The sequence below is a fragment of the Thunnus albacares genome, chromosome 7 (assembly GCF_914725855.1).
Source record: "Thunnus albacares chromosome 7, fThuAlb1.1, whole genome shotgun sequence".
Classification (NCBI taxonomy): domain Eukaryota; kingdom Metazoa; phylum Chordata; class Actinopteri; order Scombriformes; family Scombridae; genus Thunnus; species Thunnus albacares.
The window spans coordinates 29,388,021-29,411,393 of record NC_058112.1 but is presented as its reverse complement, the minus strand read 5'-3'; the positions used below and the strand labels follow the sequence as shown (position 1 = coordinate 29,411,393).

General features: G+C 41.0%; 1 long non-coding RNA gene across 1 annotated transcript; it reads left to right on the top strand.

The window, feature by feature from the left end:
* The first annotated feature begins 221 nt into the window (after nucleotides 1-221).
* On the top strand, nucleotides 222-13,500 carry LOC122986406. Its single transcript, XR_006404298.1, has 3 exons — nucleotides 222-287; nucleotides 2,179-2,240; nucleotides 12,751-13,500. It is a non-coding gene; the product is annotated as an uncharacterized LOC122986406 (long non-coding RNA).
* The last annotated feature ends 9,873 nt before the right edge of the window (nucleotides 13,501-23,373 follow it).

Here is a 23,373-nt window from a genome sequence, read left to right as displayed (position 1 = left end):
TTCAGACAGGGACGATGAGTTTGTATGATATTGTGAAACTCTAAACCCAAAACCAGACTTGCTAACATTCCACATACACATTACCGTATGTTAGACCCACATTTACTGAAACAACTCCTGTACTGATTCTACATCAGCCAGACACGCTGGCTCCAGGGTTTCAGTTGAAAAGAAACTCTACAACCTCTGACCTGCTGTTTCTCTTTGTAACTGGGGCGAAGTCTGACGTTGGGCTCCGACACCGAGCCTGTGGGCCTCTGTCTGCCGGACTGACACTTAGGTGAAAGGTAAGAGGAAAAGGAAACCTTCTGAAATCAATATCCTCTTTGTGTCAACGGCGCGCCTCTTCCACCGGAATCCAGACATGTTAAACCTCCAAGCAAAGAGGGATTTAAGCAGATTTAGCAAACTGTTGCTATATTATGCTGATGGAAAGAGGCTTTTGGTAACATGAGTTCTCAAAAAACATGAAGAAACATGTTAAGGGGAATGAATCCACTGAATTTCTGCTTTCCTTTGCCACAGGATAGCTCAGTTTTCATTGATAGTTGAGTATGAGTTCAGTTTGCTTCGCTACTTCAGCAAAAAGAAAAGAGGAGGTTGCAAGAAATTATTTAATCACTTTCCTGTCTGCAATGAAGTCAAATAGTAATACTTTATAATAAGACATATAACTTCTCTATGTTGCAGCTGATGGCTTTGTTAATGTTGACAAATTATTTGTTAATGTATTCTGGGACTTATACCCATGAATTCTTCAGTCATGATGAGTTTCATGAACATTCTGCTGAGTGTTCATGAAACTCATCAAATAAAGCTTAATTTATCTCTTAACCAAATTTTATTTACTGTTTTATCACTCTGTAAAGCACTTTGAATTGCTTCTGAATGATACTGTGCTCTACAAATAAACTTGACTTGTATCACAATAATGCGTTCAGACCAAATACGGCAATGCTTGAAAAACGGCTGTCCTCCCATTAATTTGAATGGGGGCAGTGTGTTTACACTGCGGGGTAGGGACTGCACAGGCTTCAGCAAAATACCACAGCGTTCATCCGGCAAAAAAGTTGGACCAGACTCAACTTTTATCGGAACGCAACATGATGTCATTTGACAAGGCGCTATGTTGGCCAATCATGTAGGCGGGCAATCAGACTGAACACATAAAGAAAAATCCCTTGTTTACCATGTAGCATTGTAGCATTCCGCTATTTACCAAGGAACTGTGAAGATGGAAGAGAGACTCATCACCGCCATGACAACCCTGTCATGAGGGAGTGCAAAGATGTAAATCGCTATGCACTCGAGGTTATTGAGGTTGTATCGGGCAGCAAGTTAGAATTCCTGGTTAGTATTTCTACTTGTGCTACGATCAGATATGTCACACATATAATTGGGCCATGTAGTGACACATCCACACTTCCACAGAACCCTGCGTGATAGTACCACATTGCCAGATTTGGTCTGAACGCAGCCTTAAGCTGGTTAGTGGTACTAAACAGTTGTTCACTGAAATAATGTCTAAGAGTTTTTCTCAAGTTTAAAACTCATTAAGTTTTGCTACAGCTCATGGACAGACTTTGAACACAATGTAATGGCATGTATTTTCTTTCGGCATAATTTTCTTTCAACTGCATCTTTAAAAAAAAACTTATTTACTTTCTTTTTGAGAATTAAATGAGAGGATAGCAGAAAGACTGGGAGCAGGGTGAAACAGCTTTTCAGATGGTCTTATCTCACTCTCGGAAAGAAAGCATATATTACAAAATAGTTAACTTTAATTCATCTTACAGAAAGGCCTCTTCATCAGACAGTTTGACCACTTGCAGAGCATCCGAAAAACACAATCAGGTTATTAAGAATTTAGGATTTTTCCCCAACCACCAAACCAACCTGGCAACCCAAAAGTTGTTCCTGTAATGGCTTATTACTGATCTTTAAAGCTGTTAATACATGTAAAATGCCTTATTTGAAAGTGGTACCATATATCTATCAGACATCTGGTAAATGGTACACCGGGGATACTGATTCAGACACAGTCACAGGCACGTAGCAGCTACAGTACATGACACTATAATACATATCCAGTACAAGGGAAGTAAGTGGGTTGAGCCATCTGTTACATCAGGAAAGAGCACCAACTCAGACATCATGTGTTTGTCTGCCCATTCACAGACCGTCGATCGAGTATCCTCATGGGTGAAAGTGGACTCCCGACCCCCCACCTCCACCTACAGGTAGGTTATGTGTGCAGTTTTTTCTCAATGAAACACATCCTCTTCCACATCCTTCCTCGTGGGAGGAAGATTGCAAATGCAGAAGGAAAACCACTCATGAACACACAATGAAATAAACCATAATCCATCTTGGTGCTGGTTAGATGTGCATGTGTGTGTGTGTGTGTGTGTGTGTGTTCATACTTGCACATAATTGCACTGGTGATTACCATGAAACCCTAGAAGGCTGGTTGTTGCATTGCTTCCTTCCTTCTCGGTTCCTGGAGACCAACACTAATGACTAACATTTACTGGCTAAATTACACCCATACAGATATACACACACACAAGTTGTGGACACATAATCATAGCAACACAAACATGCACATAGTGAGGCACACACATGGGAGTACACCTTTAAACGTACAAATATATTTAGAAATATAACTTTTGTAGAACAGTGGACCTTGTTTCAAGTAATTTTCACTTGTGACAAGTTCCACAAGTGAGGATTAGCTGCAGGATAATGATTTAGTTTAGTTTTATTGGTTTTTAGCTTATTTATCAGGCATTCTATTTTCAACAGGAAAGAGAAACTTGCAACAGTAGCACAAGTATAGAAAAGATATAAAGTCAGAAAGCTAACTCAGTAAATTCAGTTCTACAGCAATATAACATGGTGTTCCTCAGCCTTGGCGTTGATTCTACAAGTCTCCGAACTCTTCTGGAGGGATGAACACCGTTCTTCAAAAAGATATTCCCTCATTTGGTGTTTTGATGATGGTGGCGGAGAGCGCTGTCTAACACGTCAGTCCAAAATCTCCCAGAGGTGTTCAATTGGGTTGAGATCTGGTGACTGTGAAGGCCATAGCATATGATTCACATCATCTTCATTCTCATCAACCTATTGAGTGACCCCTCGTGCCCTCATCCTGGAAGATGGGAACTATTTTCAGCCACGGGTTAATACACATTTGGGAGACTAGTGAGTATTTACAGCAGCAGGGTGGTGAATGTAGACTGAGTCAAAATAAGCTACAGTGGTCATCCAGTACAACAGTATGGCTCTATTATAAGAAAGATAATTATAAGAAAGATATTGAATATCACCAAGGCTTGTCAAACAAGCCTTTGAAGAAGTGAGGACCTGCCAAAATGTCATCACTCTCAAGGTCTAGCAGTCTAATTGGTCCTCACAAAAATAGAAGTACAAGAGCACACAAACACACAGATCCATACAGAACAATCCATTTTATGATGATGTTTACCAGTGACAGTGTTCTGTTTCCTGACAACTGTCCCTCCTTGAAACCCAAACCCACACACACACACACACACACACACACACATGCAGGAATGCAGACAGTCCTTGCAAAATTGACTGCCACCTGCCTGGCCCTGACCCCTCCTCTCCCCTTTTTACAATGGAGAAGGAGTGTTAAATTGCCTTGACCCCTCGTTCAACTCAGCCAAATTGATCCTGAGGAGTGAGATGGATAGGATGGCGGGTGAACCGACAGGCTGACAGGTGAACAGAGTTCAGTTTACATGGTGGTTTCCTTCTGGTCAAGGTAAAGTAGATGGCTAGTGGAGTGATTATCAGCCACGTTAGCCTGCTGTCGCTACTGTTGTTTTATAATGGAGGAAACAAAAGACTGGAAAGTGAACTAGAGGTCTTCACAGGTCCAACATGTTGGACCCAACCCGAAACGGACCCATAGAAAACCTACCTGAACCCAAAAATTAATTTTCAAAAAAGAGAGACCTGACCCGAGGGGGACCCGAGCACAGCCAGACCCAACCGGAATAGACCCGAACAGAGAGAGAGCACGAACACCGGCAGCAGCTTGATGTGCTATCAATTAATTCGATCAATTAACAAGCAGCCGTGGTGGGAATGAGCAGCAGTATTATAATAATAATGCCCTAAGAATGAATGTAAAGTCATAGAAATGAAAATAATTTGTTTATATGCTTCAAACACAGATTTATAACAAATAATATAATAACTAAAAATCCTATTCTACCTCCTGTAGCTACCAACAATAAAACCTTCTGTAGCCGACTGGGCGATAGACAGACAAAAAGACAATGTTCTAAGCTATTTACTCTTTATTTTATTTAATAAAAATTAATAAATATAATATCTGTGAAAGAAATTCCAAAATTAATTTAACTTAATTTAAATCTTGTAGATGACTGATTTTCCTAAAATAAGTTTAAAGTCTCTGTCGGCTTAAAATGTGGTTATAAAAAGTCAGTAGTTTCTTTCTATACAGAGAAACCTGCGTGTAATTATGTCACTACCATTGATCCCAATGGAAGAGGTTTTCTGGGTAGAAAAAAAGTATCAAACCATCCACAGAAACTTTTCATATCATTCCTGCAACATTATTCACTTGTCAGCTGTTCATTTGAATGCTCAGGTATGTTTTTGGCATAATATGGACAAATAAACCTAAATCAAAACCTAGAAACAATATTCACATTTGAAGCTGTACTTAACTTAAAGGTCCCATTAAATAGCATCATGTCTATATCTATAGAACAGAACAGGAATTGTGTGGAGAGAAAAAGGGAGTAGAAATGCTGAAACAGAAACATATGATTGGTTGATGCTTCACCGCATCATCGGAGCGCTGAAAAAGCGTTGAGGACAGCTCAACTTTGATTTGTAGTGCGTCACGCCTGTCGCGCAGCGACAAGTGTCGGGCATCAGTTTGTAGCTTCATGTCACCAGCTTCCATTGAGAATGACTTGTAGCCTGTTGCTTTGTCACCAGTTGTCTGAACACACAGTCATATGTTACACAGACTAACCTGTAAATATTACTGGACTTTTTACATATAAGAAGAAAAACCTCTGGAAAGGAAAACTAAAGCTCCACAAAATTATCGATATACTGGTTTAACCCTGCAAACAAATTGCCTGGTTCCTTGTTTTTTACAGTATACTGTATGTGTAGCACTCCTCTCTGGGATATTTAATTTTTTTTTTACATTTTATAAAGGAAGTGGAGGAGAGCAGGGCAGAAATTAAACTGGGGTAACACCTGTTCAAGTAATCCCGGACTACACCCACGGCTTCCCAGAAATGCTTAAATATCATCCCATACTTTCCTTTCTTTTTTTTTTCCACTCCTTTGCTTCTCTGCCCCTGCTCTGCTCACCCCTAAGGCCGGATAATGGAGAGCTGAGAGCGACAGCTGCACTTTAACTGCCCCAGGAGGGGGCATCGAGGGGGCGGGGTCGCTGGAGAAAGGGGCAATGAAAAGGAAATAAGGAACTGAAAATACATTCTTTCCAAATGAGAAGGAGGGGAAAGCGTGTGAGTCAAAAGGTTGCTGAGGTCGCACCTCACCTGCAAAGTCACCCCACGCAGTGAGGAAAACGTGAGAAAAGCGGGATAACATTCATGACAGAGTGCAAGGAACCTCGGAGTGCTTTGTCAAACCATTTCACATTCATCCAGTATTTTAAATATCTAAAATGAGGATTAGGTATTAGGTATTAGGTGGCACGCATCTGTTTCTTGTTTGGCTTTTTGTCAACCAGGTCCTTTAACTATCAGTTCTCTCTCAGGGATTTTGTGCTATGAGCCAAAGAGGTTTCGCCCTCTCTTTAATTGACAACCAATTGAATTTTAACACAATTCCCAATAGCACGAAGGACTCCTGAAAACCAAACTACAAAACATGCCATGCAGTAAAGCACAACAGTACATTTTTAGTGAATGAAAAACTATTAGGATCATGCAGTAGTGGAACATAGATAAGTACTGTACCCCAGAGATGTACTTCAGTGTTAGTTTTCACATTTTATTCTACTTTCTACACCTACTTCATTACATTTATCTGACAGCTGTACTTTGCAGATTAAGATTTTAACATATGATCACTGAATAAGATAAAATGCATTCTTATAGACTATCTAATGTTATAGAAAGTAGTTACAATCATTCAGCAATATAATCATATGAAGGTGATCATTCTGCTGCCTGATGAGTACTTGTGCATCGGTCCATCTCTCAATACTTTCCATCTCGTGGACTCAGCCTCAAGCCTATTTGTTCATACAGAAAAAAAAAAAATCTTTACAAAAAGGTCACAGTTTCTATATTTTCACTTTGAAAAACTGCTAATTTCAGTGATTTCCTAAAACAGCTGGGCACTGTAGTTTTTAGAAAACAGCACTCAAACAGGAGTAAATAGTGTATTTGTTGTGGACTATTTTCAGGTGCCGGTTAATACACATCTGGTGCTCTGGGGAGTATTTATGGCAGCATAACGCTGTATGTGGGATTGACTCAAAAGTCAGTGCAACTGTGTGGCTCACTGAAATGTTTTTGATAGTTTTTTGGGCAACAGTGAAGGTCTATGACACAGAGGATCTTACCAAGCTAGCTTTTCATGGGGTTTGTTGACAATTAGAGAAAATATACACCAGTCTTGTTCTTTACACACAGTACAATTTGCTAATAATACTTCTGTACTTCTACTGAAGTATTTTCGTTAAATGTAGGACTTTCCATCAACTTCTTCTTCTGAAGACTCTGAATATTTCATCCATGACTGGGATTATGTGGTTTTTCAGCTAGTTAGCCACACAGGAAGCTTAATTCACTTTAACAGAAGAAATGTGATTTGAATATTCTCTGAAAATCCTGCACCAGTGAGTATGGTGCACTCTGTATAACCCTACTTCTAGGCTAGCCACAGGCCATCGATCTGCACAAAGGCCTTATGGGGCCCCAAGGGAGGGTGGGGCCTTGGAGAATGGATGAAAGCGAGGAGGAAGGAGAAGTGGGGGTGTAACCGACGAAGAGCCCCCACATCCAATGAACGGCAGATTTCATGCTGTTTGAGAAGCAGAGCGGACAGAACGAGGAAACACTTTGAATCTGCGAGCATGTGAATGCGCGCTTCCATTTTGTGTTGAGTTTGTGTAACCCTGAGTGTGTGGGAGTAACTGGAAGTGTTAGGCTGAGCCACTGAAAGGTGTCAAATGTTTTTGTGTGAAGTAGAGGAGGGATTAGCAGCAGGACAATGCAGGGCAGTAATCCTTGTTTTTCCATTCCTTCCTCCTTCTCTTTCCATCCTCCCTTCCCTGCTACCCAATGAGGTTCCTTTTCTTCCTGCTGTTGTTTTTGTATTTACAACTGTGAGAGAAAGTTGAATTACAATGAGAGAAACTGACTTAGATCGGAAGAGGTTATCAGAGAATAGGGGAAATTTGTAAATGAAAAGATAACAAGTTGCTTAGCTGTTATGGACATGACAATTCAAGGCAACCGTTGATCACTGGCTGCCGTTGAGAATCTGTGACTGACCCTAGCCTGTAGTTTTTGTCGACTGTGTCTGTCTGGCGCTGTTGGCACTAGCTGACCCTTGTCAGTGTCCGCTTAGACATTCAAACATGACAAATTAGCAGCAGACTGTCAAAGAGAAATGAGAGACTGGGTGTTGCTGATTGAATCCATAATGTCACCCATTCATGATTGGTTCTTTACCTTCTTAATTTTGTTTGCTACCAACTTTGTAGGAAGGAAAACACAGACTGACAACATCAGACCAAATCAAAGCAAAAGTTTAGGAGTGCTTGCTACAACTTCTTTTTTTTTTTTTGAGTAATTACTGTGGGATAAGGATGGTTAGCTTGTTGGTTTTCTTTGCCTTTCAACTGCTCACTTGAGCACATTCAGAACATACATGAAGGCCATCAGATGACTGTTGGCGGTAATATTTGGGAGTTTTCAAATGCAACTTTGAACAGAAGCAAGACAACGTGTTTCATCACCACTAGCTGTTTGAAGTTGGTTTGGCATTCCTTGAGAGGGAACCTCTTGTAACCCGGAAGGTCAGAGTTTAGCCAGTGTGTGTTTAAGAACAATAATCTGTCTTTAAATGACATGCAGAGACCAAACCCCCTCGCTTATACCACTTTCATTGTGTCCAACCTCACACTACATCAATAATGACATAAATGCCACCGTGAAAGAGATTATGAAGGAGACATGAGTAGTAACAAGCAGTAACTTGGCACTGATTTGATAAAGTCTGACCCTAGACCAGTTGGGGTTAAGGGTTGTTTCATGAGGAATGACCACACAGGGACGGCCAGACTTAGTGGTCAGATTCACCAATCACTTGCTTACTCATGCATGCTAAGAGTCAAATCTTTGGATCTGAAATCATGTACACTGTCTGCTGCACCACTGAACCACTGTAAAAGTCAGTATATTCTCCTCCAACCACTTTGGGATATAACAAGCTACTTTTATGGCTTCATTTGGGGGAAAAAAATGCAATTTACACTTCAAAATTGACTTGCTGTTGAGAGTTAACTTGTGAAGTAGTGGAAGTGTAATGGCTGCATTGCCTCCACGGGTCTTGTGTTAGCAGAGAATAACACAGGAGTGCTGATGGGAGTACCAGTTCAAATGGTGTGGAAAAGTGTCACCTCCCAGTGCGAAAAAAAAAAAAACCCTAAAGAGAGGTGGTGAGGTTAAAGGTCAGGGGCTTCCTGCAGGCTGTGAGGCGACGTTTTTCCTGTGGTCCATTCAGACTGCCACTGGTGGGGGCGGCGGGGTCACCATGGGGTTAAGAGGTCAGCTTTTGAGTTTGACACAGAGAAAGAGTTCGATGAGGGAGATGGGCAGATAAAGGGTGGTGGCTGTTCTGTCATGGCTGAGGGGAGCTGAATAGAGTCTGGTCTATTTAAGTTTATGTGACAGGGTTATAAATGTTCCCTCTAAGGAGGATTTAGGTAAATAGTGTCTGCAGCGGTGCATGAATGTAGAGATATACAGAAATAGCAGTGGTCTTGAGCTTAATCTTGAAGACACAAAGAAGAAAAAGAAAAACATACTTTCTTTTTACTGGATGTTAGATGAGAAAATCATTATCATTAGATTGATATGGCTTCCAACAGCTGGAGAAGTCTGTAGGCCAGTAAGTCAGTCACCAGTACATTGACACCTGGTGAATGACTGGATTTTGTTCAGATTTATGTAAGTGGGCAAAATTTTAAGCTGTCTGCATGTCCCATTTTTATTTCTACTCTTGTAAAATACGCAGGATCCAAAATTAAAGACAGTTTGAAGGTTGGAGGGATCATTTGATGAGCTTGACTAGCAGTTTCCTCATGTTTTCATAATGTGGGCAAAGCTTGGTTAAACACATGGCACTGATATTTCTTTTCTCATCAAACTGTTGAGCATATTTCCCAAAATGTCTGTTTAGAGATACTTAAATATGAATGTAAAGAGTTTATTATGTAAACATTTCATACAGGAGCTAAATAAGGAAAGCAAAGAGTTACACCATGCTGCCAGCACCATCTGCCACAGTCAATGTAAACACAATGATCACTTTTAATGAACTGAAAGTTCCCTGTGCCAAAAACGTATCGGTTGAATAAAGAGAGGACTAGTGTTGTTGCCGAGTTGTTGTTTTTTAACAATGAACTGAAAGTTGACAACTGTTTGTAGTAACCCTTGTACAATTATACTTCTGCATGTTGTACTTTGATCATTTAAGCATAATAAAGTCACAGATTTGGGTCTCTTAAGAGTGACGACCAGAGCATGTGTTCCTTACAAGACTTCCAAATTAAACAGCAAAATACATCGTCGGTTCATGCACACCAGAGTGATACATAGAGACATTTTCTGACATGACGCCCTGATCAGCAGGACTACATCCTTTGTTTGTGCCTTGCAAAACTGAAAATAAATATGTTTTATATTGTGACAACGCTATGTGGTTAAAGTATAGTTAGGCAAAACCAAAAAACAAAAAAAAGGTTTAGGTAATTATTACTTCATTAAAGGATTTTTCAAGAATTTGTCAAGTCTTAAACCAATAGTCAGGAGCCCAAATGAACATTTACATACGTTTTTCTTACTGTAATCATTCCTTTTGTTCATACTGACCATTAGGAGATCCCCTCATAATACACTTTCAATATAGGTGATGGGGGACAAAATCCACAGCTCCCCCTCTGTGCAAAAATGTATTTAAAATGTATTTAAAAATGAGTCAAATCAAGTGGATATCTTTTAAAGTCTTTTTGTTCCAGTCCTTTCACTGCAGCTCAATAGGAAAACACTTTCTGTCGAGACACAGAGAGGGACGTTTTTACTAAAAGGTTGTAACTATGGAAAATATCCACTCATATTATTTTCAGATAAAGTTTAAATACATTTTAGGTCAAAATTAGGGCTGTGGATTTCATCACACCTGTCAGTTGTTTTAAGACAGAGTTGAACTTTTGTGAACCCATCCTTTAAGGTTTGGGAACCTTCACCCTCATGGCTACAATAAAAACCATGTGATTAGGGTTAGGGGACGATCATGGTCACAGTTTAAAAGAAACAAATATTGACTTGTGGTTGGAAAAGGAAAATGAACACTGATCTCCCATGTTAAAGTCCAGTGTTTTCACCTGAGGTTATTGAATGTAAAGCTTAGAACACGGGTCTGTTTTAAGGACGAGCTCTTGGCTTATGACACCATCTTGCTTGTTGAAACCATTGCAGAACTCTGTCCTGTCAGATGAATAAAACTTGTGCTGCATACATTTCATTTACACCTGGTTACACCCAACCCTTTCAACAGAGAACCTCATGTCCCTGACACAGTAAAACCACCAGACTCAAAAGCTATAATGACTAAGTAAACTCAAAGGAACCTCTGTTCTTGTTAAGGGTTTATATACCATTACACTGAGTACATTCCCTCCTGCTGTTAATACGTCTGTCTATATTCTTGCCAAGATTAGCCATGGGTTGTAGCCTCCCCACTGTGTAACACATGGAGGAGTAAGATTAACGTTGTGAAAGTATGTCAAAACAGACAACGGGCCTGCAGTAAAGCAGGGGCAAGGCTGTACTCAATGTACTTCACATTCTTTGCAGTGCACCATTACGTAATGGGATGGTGTCACACTTTGTTCTGCGATTATACGCCGTCATTTTCTCTATAAGCATGCAAGACTAGTCATAATAATTAATTGTAAGATTATTGAAAATGATTCTGTGAAACGGCTTCCCGCCGCTGAAAACACTTGACAACATATTTTCTGCATTGCCATGAATAGACCGGAATGATCACTTAACTGTAAAAGTGGTTCGTTTTTTCCCCTTAGATGTGAATTGTGCTCATTGTGTTCAGCTATATGTAAACTAAAGTTCTATCAGAGCAAGAAATAATATGTCCTTAATATTGTATCATTGTTTGAATTGGTTCCACAACAATACCGATAGTGTAACTAACCTTTGCAATAATAATACAATATATGAAACAAATATGATATCTTACAATCTTAAAATAAGTTTTAAAAAACTTGCAATTCCAGGTGTTTCTTGAATCAGCCTTTAATCAGCTGTGTTTGATCTTGTTTCAAATATAAACCCTTATTTCTTGGCAATGTGTGAAATTTGTGAAAGATGTACTGAGAACAAGTAAGCACTTAAATGTACAAGAAGGTGTTCCAATATATGAGTCCATTATTCTATGTATCTTGACGCATGTGCATCACCATCTTATCAGCCTACCCAACAGAGGAGAGGTTTGAATTGCCATCCGTTTTTAAAATCTGCATTGATTAAAATGTATTGATTTTCTGGCCACCATACAAAAAGCTGTAAACACAACACTGTCATATTATCACCTTATAGAGATGTTATAGCGAACATATTTGCAAACAATTAGCAAACAAACACATTTAGATGTATGGAACAACACTGTTATTCATTTGGAGTCATGTGACCTGGCAAATGTCCAGTATTCATCCTCCCTTTAGCTCTGTTTTGGTCTCCGCTAACTACAGCTTCACTGTATTCAAAGCTATTCACCAACTTTATCTGCATCTGTGCAGTGTTTTTATCAGAGCTTTTTTCCCCCCTGAAAACACCTGCCTGCTACAGCTGGAAATTAAGTTGATGAGAGAGCTGGAACTGAACCAAAACAGTGAAGGTGCTGTTTGGAAAACCAAAAACAATGAGCTGAAAGACGTTAAAACGCTCCACAGAGCTGAGAGGAACTGGAGAGTCGGGAGATAATTCTCTGTGGGTTCATCACTGCGAACGACACCCGTCACTTCACATGTTGTCATTTGATCCCTATAAAAAGCAGCATTGTTTGTTGCATGAATCATAATTGTCTCTGTTTAAAATATCTTGCACACAGATTTTAGATGGCAGTTAAACTTTCTGCTTTAAGATTTATAATTTACACCATTTACAATTTTAACTGACACCTGCCAGCCAATCAGAAGTGGATTTCTTGTTCTCCAAGGCTGAACAGGAGGCCAAATTAAATATTTGTTAGCTGTTGCTGTCAAAGGCCTTTAGACTGAATATAGAGTTCAGAAATCACACACACTTATTATGAAACTGTTTCAGCTGCTTTCACTAATAATAAAGTATAGAAGAGGAGATCCAGGTGAGAGATCAGGACTAGCGATTTATACAGTATATATACAGATCATGTGTGATCATGAGTTCATTATTCTCTGCTCTGCACAAACAGGTTGCGGAGTCCCGGCTGAGCGGAGAAGCAGGTTTTAGGAGGAGGAGAAAACAGGAGGTGAAAGAGAGGTTCTAGGTGCAGGAATGTGTGGACTGCAGGTGGGCAGGTTGGTGATGTGCCGCTGAGAGGTCTGCCAGCTGCCATATCGCACAGATCTGGGGTTCATGACACGGGCAGAGGGGAGAGGTGTTGACGAGTGTAGATCACACTCCTGCGCTCCCAGACTGTGTCCACACCGAGCTGGCTGAATCTGAAAATACTTTTTCTCTCTTTTTGGCCGTCCATCAACACTAAGCCATTGGGGTTTTTTTTTTTTTTTTCTTTTGCAGACTCAAAATCTGCTATTCACAGTGGATAAATCTAAAAAGGGTTGCCTTGAATTTTAGTGTGGAGGAGGAAAACAATTTATTAAAAAAAAAAAAGAGGATGTAATGGTGGTTTATAACTTTTTTTTAGTAAAGTTAACTCTAATCCTTTATGTGATCCATGATTTTAAAAATCAATATAGCCATGGGCAAACTAGAACTGCTGTGAGATGTGGTTGAAAGCTCCATAAAAAGTGAACCTTAAGGTAAGAATTCTTTTTCAAACTGTATTTACATGGCTGATTATGATTTATGTTTATTTTGTTTGTGTACTCCATTTGATTGGCTTTGCACTGCAGCTGTGCACAAATTACTGTTGCACGTGTGATTAGCAGGTAGCATTGATGGCCTGTGTTTGTTTTTTTTTTTGTTTTATACTTGTTCAGTTGTCTGTCGTCTCTTATTATTCCGGTGTTTCAGTGTGGATGCAGATCTTTTACCTGCAAACAGTTTTCAAAATTTGCCAGCTTAATGTGAGTAGTCTTAATCACTGCTGCGCACTCTATTTTTCTCTCTCATATCCATACACACACATACACACACTTGCTGACACACAGGGACTATGTTTTCTCCTCTGTTACACCTCCTGCTCCTGTAAAAATAACAAAAGATCTTATTTTTCGCAGGGGAGCGTACTTTTGCTCACACGCAGTTTTGTAAAAGGGGGGAGGGAAAAAACACCCACTCACATAAAGGTGCAAGTCAAGTAGATTTGTACAGCTGACTCTTAATCACAGTTCCACTCAAAAATCGCTCCACCAAACCTAAACTGCGAAACAAAGTGAAAACATTAAATGAACACAACAACCCCTAACCCCTGATCATAAAGATCCCCAGTGCTTTACAAGACACGCACACACACACTTCACAAAAATACATGTGCAAACACACCCACACAGTCACACACAGTCATACACTGTAAAACAGGATACTGAAGGTCTTTGGATCTCAGCCAAAGCGAGAGGATCTGAATGGTGCCTGGCACTGACAAACATTTTCGCGTGCGCACCCACATCGTCACATGTGAGACATCTCATTATGCCTTCTCTTGTCTCTTCATGCTTCATTCCGAATGCTTTTGTAACAAGAACAAAACAGGAATTCGACTCAGGTGTCAACAGTGCGTTCATGTCTTTGAGGTGAGTACACTGTCAGTTGACACTTGGCCAAAAAAAACAACTGTAACCTTTTTTAAAATAACTCTAAGTTGCCTGACATGAACTTGATCGTTTTAAGCAGCGCTCCAAGCCATTTAAAAGTTATGCCTGCATGATTAGTGGAAGATTTTTAGTTGTGATTCAATTACAGAACATGCAGATGGAGAGCTGTGATTATTCATACTTACAGACTGATTGTGCACCGGGCAAAGTGGGCAAATAAAGCAGCGAATGTCTAAATATAGATGCTTGAAGAGTGCTCGAAAAAGTTCAGTAATGCAGTAATTTGGTGGTGATTCAGAAGGTGGAGAGAGAAGTCAGGCAACGGTGTCATCTGTGCTCAACGACCGGTGAGATTTCAGACTTCAGCTAGTGTACATATGTGCTGTGATGACCCCGCTGTGACCCTGCTGGAGAGGAAATTGTGTGGAATCACATGACAAATGGCGTCATAAACAAACCACAAGCTCAGCACTGAGGTGTGATGTAGCACACTCAGGTGACAGATGAGGAAAAGGCAACCTGCATATTCACTTGTATGTTAAAATCTCTCCATTTCAGCCTTGGTTTTATCTGTTATTACTATTCCACTGTCATTTTACTATGTACACTTTATTCTATCTTATTATGTATTTTGGAATTATTGCTACTTTATTTTTAATTTCCCAACACCTCTTTTCAGGTGTTCCCTAAATTCTTTAAGTTGATTTAATCGTTGTTTTTTTTCCAGTATTTCTCTATTAATGTAATGCATTGTCAGCTGCATTGCTATGTACATGTTGCTATATAAATACTGTACACTTAATTGTAACTTAATTACCTTGGTTGGATTTTGACTGCCATGATTCTCAGCAGCACCGCACTGACCTAATTAACATAAACTTCATTTGACATTTCAGCTTATGGCTTCATAAAAGTGAATCATAACAAGGACACTCCCATTGTTTCTAAGTGTTCTATACTTTTCACCTCTGAAACCAACATCAAAGCATCTCAGCATGCGATCTCTCCAATCAACCAATAACTGCGCAAAAATCTACACAAGGAGGTTTGGAGCAGCAGCAGCAGAGACGGCACGCACTAACCTCCCCTTGAAGGCAAACAAGAACCTGGCTGACCTCAACTTGATCCTGCTGTCTGGAGCTACAACAAACCAGAGGAATAATGAGGAATAAAACTCTTTTTACTGCCACCCTGAGAGGAAGTCACTAAATGAGGGAGAGGGAGGGGAGCAGTAAAGCCAGAGGCTATCTGTCTGTTTACAACCCCTCATATAAAAACAAGAAAGAGAGGAACAGTACATTGAATGCCAGATAGATGAGTAGTAGGCTTAATGTTCTCTGATTTGGGAAACAGATGTTCTTGTAGCTTGTGCATTCAAAAGCTTAAATGGTGACTACATAACTCAAAACTTAAGTTGTTTGGTCATGTTGTGGTTAAATTGACTGGACGACGAACCTTATTGCAACATCAGCCTTAATGATGATTGGATTGTGTCCGCCTTGCATGGGAACACGATCTTGATATTGCTGTATTTCCTCTCTTTCTTTCTTTTATGCATGACTGTTTGATGTCCAGTATATGATATAAAACAAACAAGACTCCTATGTTTTATCTCTGGGAATATTGTGCTGTCAACATACTATATGTGTCGCCTATATTCAGAAAAGACACATGTAGTGAACACTGTTTTGTTTATTTAAGCAGCACCAAATAATCAGAATTGTACAGAGGAATCATGTGCAGTTTTATGATGATTTTCCATTTTCAAGTTTGCTTACCGTAGATTTGTCCACAGAGCAAACCACATTGTCTGAGTGCAGTGGTCTCATGACAAAAACTGAGGTGTAAAGACGGCAATTTGTGGTTTTGTGGGATGTTATTGGTGGGATTCCTTGGCCAGGCCGGGCACAGTGACTTCCTAGAGTTTTCACCGTGAAGTTGCTGGACAACCACTGGAGACTCCAGGAAGTCACTGCACACATTCTTACATTTCACTTTTTGTACAGATTAAACCAACAAGAAATAACGTGTTAATTAATGAGCTTTGGAGGTGCTGGTAGGGGGGGTTTTTGGTACCTTTTGGACAGAGCCATGCTAGGTGTTTACCCCTGTTTCCAGTCTTTACGCTAACCTAAGCTAATCGGCTGTTGGCTCAAGTCTCATATTGAGCAGACAGATACGACAGCCTACGAGAACCTGGTGACAACCAATTACACTCATTAATTCCCTCAGGAAATGGAAACGCTCAGAACTTCAATCAAAATGGAGGGAAAGCTGTTTGTTCGAAGCTTTCAGATTCCCTGAAATATAACTTTAATGAATCTGGAAATTAACTAAAATTGTCATGCACCATTATTTAGGCAATGGGAGATAATAAGGAACCAATCAAAACTATGTATGCAAATGAAATGCTTAATGTAAACATGACCACCAGCTTCAGGCTTGTGATTTTTCAGGCAGCTAAAAGTATGTCTGTTAGGAAAGATTGTAGTCATTGTAAAAAGAAATCAACGTTGACTGCAGATACCAAATTTGTCACAAACTGCAGAAAATCATCACACAACACAAATAATAAAATCAAATAAAAAGACCTTTTTAAGTCTTTTTAAGTAGAAATCCTGTGCCCAAGGTCAAGGAGAGGAAGGAAATCACATAGAGAAGCACAAGCAAGTGGTTACATTTAAGCAACACGTGACACTAGAATCACAAAAAGTTGTACTTCTACTCATCAAAGCACTTTGTGAGGAGGATGTTGCCGCTGTCACATTGTTTCTCTATGAATCATCAACCAATCTTAGTGTCGAAGTGTATCCTTTGGGGACTATGTACTTTTACTGTTCCTCTTGTGCAGGCTTAATGAGCTATAGTAGTCAGGGGTTTGGAGCAATACCTTTTAGGGATGTTTCAGGTCAATAAAAAGCCAACAACCAGCAGCTAATTAAAGAAGCTGGAATTGGAGTGAGGGGGTTCAGCTCAGGAAGCACCATGGCTACATTAGCGTGCTGTTCTCTTTCCTATTATGGCACCAGCAGTAGGCTGGTAATGAAGTAGCTGTGGCACAGCAGATGGGAGGTTTGCTAATGGTGGAGAGCTGCGGGGGTCGACTTCAAAAGAGCTGCTGGAGTGTAGTGTGGTGTGGAGGCTGTGCTGAGAGGAGGGGAGAGCTCGACTCTGGGCTTTTATGGGTAAGAAGAATGTTTGTGTAGTCTGGCTTGTTTAGTCTGGTCAGATAACAAGGAGCATTTACAGTACAATGGCCCTGTTGGGACTAGTTTGACTGTTTGATGTACAGTCTGGCAAAGAAAATGTGAGGAGAGGTCATGTTTCGTGAAGATAAAACACAAATGTGGTTTGTTTAAATTGCTCAGAAATGCACGAGTTGACTGTTTTCATGTCCAGCACAGATTTTTCTTATCTTAATTATGAGAACCTTCCATTCTTTCTCCATCATATAATCAACCCTCCATGCTATATGCTTATCCTCAGCCCTGATCTAATTTTAAACTGCGTCTAACCTGCTGCTGATTGTATTAACTAAAATACCACCATACATACTTATGTAGATCTATGCAACACTACAGCTGTTGCATAGCTGGCTGAACCTACTGACAACCTACTGGTAGCATAATCAGATATTTCCCTCTCACTTTAAACTGCATGAATACTTATTCCACTATCTCCAGGGATTACTTTCATTTTAGATAAGTCTGCAAAGTTGAATAAAGCTTTTTTATGGCTCCAGGTGTTGTGCCCTTAAAACAGGGAAAATAGTGAGGGAAGAGGGATGAAGAAACCCGCACACTTCTCTCGTTTTCACTCGTTTGTATTGAGTGAGGCAGAGAGCGCGATTCCCCCTACTGGAGTCATGAGGCATTACCAATAGATCAACGCACAATCAACCCAGAAAAAGAATACACATTACCTATTTGTATGGTTTACATTCTGGCTGGATATTCTCCACAGTAATAACCTTAGCAACATAACTGAAATAACAATAAAATTATGTATTAAGGAAATAGAATATGTAAGACATATAATTGCATAACTCTGAAAAGAAATAAAATCATGTTTCTGAAAAATCTAATTATTTTCAAATTCTTAACTACCACATACTCCCCCTCAAAATAGATGTTGTCCCCAACATCCAGACATTTGACCTTTAGTGCAATTAAGAGGTTAAACTACATACCATCAATAAACATTCAATGCGACATTACATACTATCACTTTTGCTATACCTTGCCTCATGCTCTACAAGTGTTCTTTTACAGGCTGGAACTTTTTTCATACATTCCTTCATATGGGTTAATACCCAGAGTCCATCAGTGTTCTCTGTTGGTCTGTGGGGCCTAAAGTGTCCAAGTTAACACAGTCCATTGCTGGCTTGTAACATAGTTCTGCTATTGCAGCATGTCCAAAGCAACTATACTCTCCTTTGATAAAGGTCCATGAGAGTGAAATGATTAACTGCAATCATGTGATGTTCTTTGGATGTGTAAGGTGAGCTGTAATCACAGTCTAAATGTGTACCAATTGTTCAACAGTCCCTTTGAATGTCAATTCTGTGTTGAAAAGTCCATTTGCTTTGTCTAGAGTATAATGTATGTGCATTTACTCAGTTCAGTGACCTGTGCTGTGTGTGATCACGATGTTTCTACCACCCATGTCCATAGGGTTGCTGGTAGTAGTATGGCTGCACAGTGTGTGTCCATGGCACCTCAAGGTTTGTATGATGTGATAGTGTTCTCAGATTGTAGCAAGCTGGTGAGCCCAGTCGATCATATGTGAAGACCTTAGGCCGCCTGTGCTGTCTAGGCCGCTGAGGCCCCGACTCACTGGTCCTGTTGTGCTCACTTGGGACAGGTGAAGGAATAGCCTCTTCCACAGGTAGGTCCTCAACATAACTGTCCTCTTGGTCCGGTAAGTGCTCCAGTTGGTTTATCACTTCATGTTCTCTCTCTGATTCAGATGACGCATTTTCCTCCAACTGTATTTGTTCAACAGGTTTATCCGTCCTCTCAGGATTTGACGTCTGAGGTTGACATGGCTGAAATGGCTGCTGAGGTTGCACTGGATAATATTCATCATCGTCCTCCTCTTCCTCTGACTGCTCCACTTCCTCAGTTGTCTCTACAGTTCTTTTCTTTGCTCGTGGCTGGACAGACATTTCAAGTGGCAGATGGTCACACGGTAGGAGAAGATTGCGGTGTAATATCCTTGATCTCCCTTTGCCCTTCTCAGGTCTGAGTTCATAGACAGGGATGTCTTCACTGACTCGACGGACAACTGTATGGACCACATCCTCCCAGTGGTTTCTCAACTTGCCTGGACCACCACGAGGTGTCATGTTCCTGATTAAAACGCGATCACCAGGCTGTAATACTGAGCTTTTCACTTTACTGTCATAAAGTCTTTTGCTCCTTGTGGCCGCTTTATGAGCATTCTCTCTTGTGATCTGGAATGCCTCTTCCATGCCCTGCTTCCACTTTTCCATGTAATGATGATGATTACTGTCTCCTTGTTCTGGGGTCAAGTTAAACAACATGTCAACTGGCAAGCGTGGAGAGCGTCCATATAACAAGTAAAAAGGAGAGAAACCAGTCACCTCACTTTGAGTACAATTGTACGCATAGATAAGTTTGTTCAGTGAATCTTTCCAGTTGGTCTTTTGTCTTTCTGTGAGTGTCTTTAACATTTGGAGTAGTGTTCGATTAAACCGCTCCACCTGTCCATTCCCTTGGGGGTGATAGGGAGTAGTTCTCGACCCTGCAACTCCACAATAGTTTTTCAGTTGTGCAAACAGCTGATTTTCGAATTCGCCACCCTGATCATGGTGTATTCTTGTCGGGAAGCCAAACCTTAGAGCATAGTCATTAAAGATTTTGTCTGCAGCTGTCTTGCCTGATTTGGAAGTCGTGGCGTACGCCTGGGCGAAGCGTGTAAAATGGTCGATGATGACAAGAATATATTCATAACCACCCTTGCACTTGTCAAGGTGGAGAAAATCAACAGAGACAAGCTCAAACGGGTGAGTTGTGACAATGTTAGTCAGTGGTGCTCTTGTGTCACGGCACGGCTTCTTGTGTTTAAGACACACACATCTTCTCATGACATAATCCTCTATCTCTCGCTGCATATAGGGCCAGTAGAACCGGTCCCGTATCAGTGACGTTGTCCTATCTACACCTTGATGGCCCATTTCGTCGTGGAGTTCCCTCAACACTGTACTTTTGTGCTTTCCTGGTAGGACCAGCTGTTTTCTGCGAGCTGTTTTTCTGTATAAGACTCCATTCTCACTCATCTCTAATTTGTCCCATTCTCTCAGAAGACAAGTGATCTGTGAGCTGAGTTGTTTCAGTTCTGGACCTGATGGCTTTTGCTCTGATAGTTTACACTGAATCACAGGTCCAATAGTCGGATCACTCCTCTGGTCCTGTTTGATCTGTCCTGTTGTCAGCGGGATGACGGATGTGTCTGTAGTTATGGTTGCACACTTGGCCGAGACACCCATGGACCATGACACACTAGATTCATCCTGATTTTCCACTGCCTGTGAAGTTGCTCCAAGCACATCATATGACATTTCCTCTGAGCACTCTTTCATGAACTTCTCCATATCTATAGGCATCCTAGACAGACTATCTGCATCAATGTTTTCCTTACCAGGGCGATATTTGATCGTGAAATGGAAATCTGCCAATTCCGCTACCCATCGGCACCCTGTTGCATTCAATTTGGCAGTAGACAGTACATAGGTGAGTGGATTATTGTCGCTGTAGACTGTGAAGAATGGCGCATAGTAGAGGTAATCACGAAATTTTTCTGTGATCGCCCACTTGAGGGCTAGAAACTCTAACTTGCCTGAATGCAGATGGTAATTCTTCTCGGCTGCAGTTAAAGTACGAGAGCCATAAGCGATTACACGGAGCTTTCCATTCTGCTTTTGATACAATACTGCACCTAGTCCCTGGTTTGATGCATCAGTATGCAGAATAAATGGCTGCGAGAATTCTGGGAAGCCTAGAACAGGAGGCTGAGCTAGACAGTCTATCAACTCCTCTAATACTGACTGATGCATGTCGGTCCACTGAATAGGTGCACTCGATGGAACTCCTCTGCTGTTTCGTTTTGTTTGCCACTTTCTCCTTTTGTTTTGCAGGGTTTCAGTTTCTGCAGGTCCTTTAAGCAGGTCATACAGAGGGCTGGCGATCCGTGAGAAATCCTTGATATACTGTCTGTAATAACTCAACAGTCCCAACACTGCTCTTAACTCACCAACAGTACCTGGCTGTTTGTTTTTCAGAGCCATCACTGCAGCAGTATCGGCTGGATCTATCCTGTTTCCCTCTGCAGACACAATCCTGCCGAGGTACCGTACTTCCGCTTTAAAGAGGTCACACTTCCTGGGTTTTAGTTTTATTCCATGCTCCCTCAGCCGTCGCAGGACTGTCCTGACATCATTAACATGATCCTCAAATGTTCTGCTAAACACTAGGACATCGTCAAGATAAGGCACACATATTTTGTCCCTTAATCCCTCCAAGCACTCTTCCATGCAGCGCTGAAATGCTGCAGGCGCGTTCATGAGTCCAAATGGGATTCGTACCCATTCATATAGGCCCCAGGGGGTCACGAAGGCTGTTAGATGTTTACTGTCCTTACCCATGAACCCTTGGTGGTATGCCTTACCCTGGTCCAGCAGTGAAAAGAGGGTGTTTCCACCCAGATTGTCCATAATGTCCTGCACTCTGGGGATGGGGTGGCGATCTGGGTGAGTTTTCCTGTTGAGCTCCCTGTAGTCGATGCATAAGCGCAGAGTACCGTCTTTTTTTCTCACACAGACTACTGGGGAGGAATAGGACGAAGTGGATTTTTCCACCCACCCCTGCGCTATCAGATCCTGTAAGTAGTCTTTCATCTCCTGGTACAAGGGCTTTGGGACAGACAGATATGTCCTCGACGCTGGTTCATTATCTTTTAGTGAAATGTTCATTTGCAGATTTTCCACACAGCCTATGTCATCATCAGACCTAGAGAATGACTGTGATTCTTCTCTTAACATCTGACTTATAACTTGTCTTTGCTGTTCATTCAGGTGTGTCAGGTCAACAGGGGGGTCCCATTGCTCATCAGTGGGTGTGTCCTCACTAGAACTCTTAGCCTGGACTTTGTGGACTGAGGCAGTAGGTAGGCAGTCTGATTTGAATATGTTGGCAGGATATACTGATCTAACAGACTGTACTGTTCCAATAGCAGTCCTTCCTGACAATGTGAGGTCATGGCTGGTAGGATTTTGCACACTGACAACAATTTTTGGGGTCATGCCTGCTTTCACTGACACCAGAGTGTCACAAAACTCGAGTCCTTCAGGCCACTGCGGGTTCTCATGAGGCTCAAAAATCAGAGTCTTATCCTCCTTGAAGGGTGGAGCCTGTACCCGACATTCAATCTGGATGGAGCTGCGTTTAGGCACACTGACTCTCTCATTTGCTGTTCTCACATTGTGCTCACATGGCTGCCCTGCACTCACTGCATTAATAAAGGCTTTGGCTCTATTCTTTCTGAGGTGAGGGAAAGCTATCCTTACTGTTTTCAAAAGCTTTTCTCTGTCTCTGTGCTTTGTCCGGTCCAGCACACTATTCACCACCAGGTACTCAATGACATTAAAGCCAATAATGGGACATGGTTGTTGATTACCTTTTAGCACTAGCATGGGTATCAGTAACTCTTCATCATTAGCAGTAAGTTTAAAGCTTACCTCAAGCCATCCAATGTATGGCATTTCTGTTCCATTGGCTGCTTCAATGTGCAAAGGGTCAAGTGGATCAATTAGCTCTGCTACATCCCTTAGTTTTGCATCAGGTAAGTGGCTCTCTTTCCAGACCTCATCTACAGCACAAATTTGTGAACCTGTGTCCCAAAGTGCCTGAATTCTCTGTTTATGCAGAAAACACCTGATGACACATTTCTTTCCTACCAACTCCCTTACAGTGGGTGTTTTCACCGGTTCGTTAATTTTTCTACACTTGGACTTCTCACATGACTGTGCTTCCTGTTTCTTAATGCCTGAACATATGTATGGCTTACAGTGTCTTTTG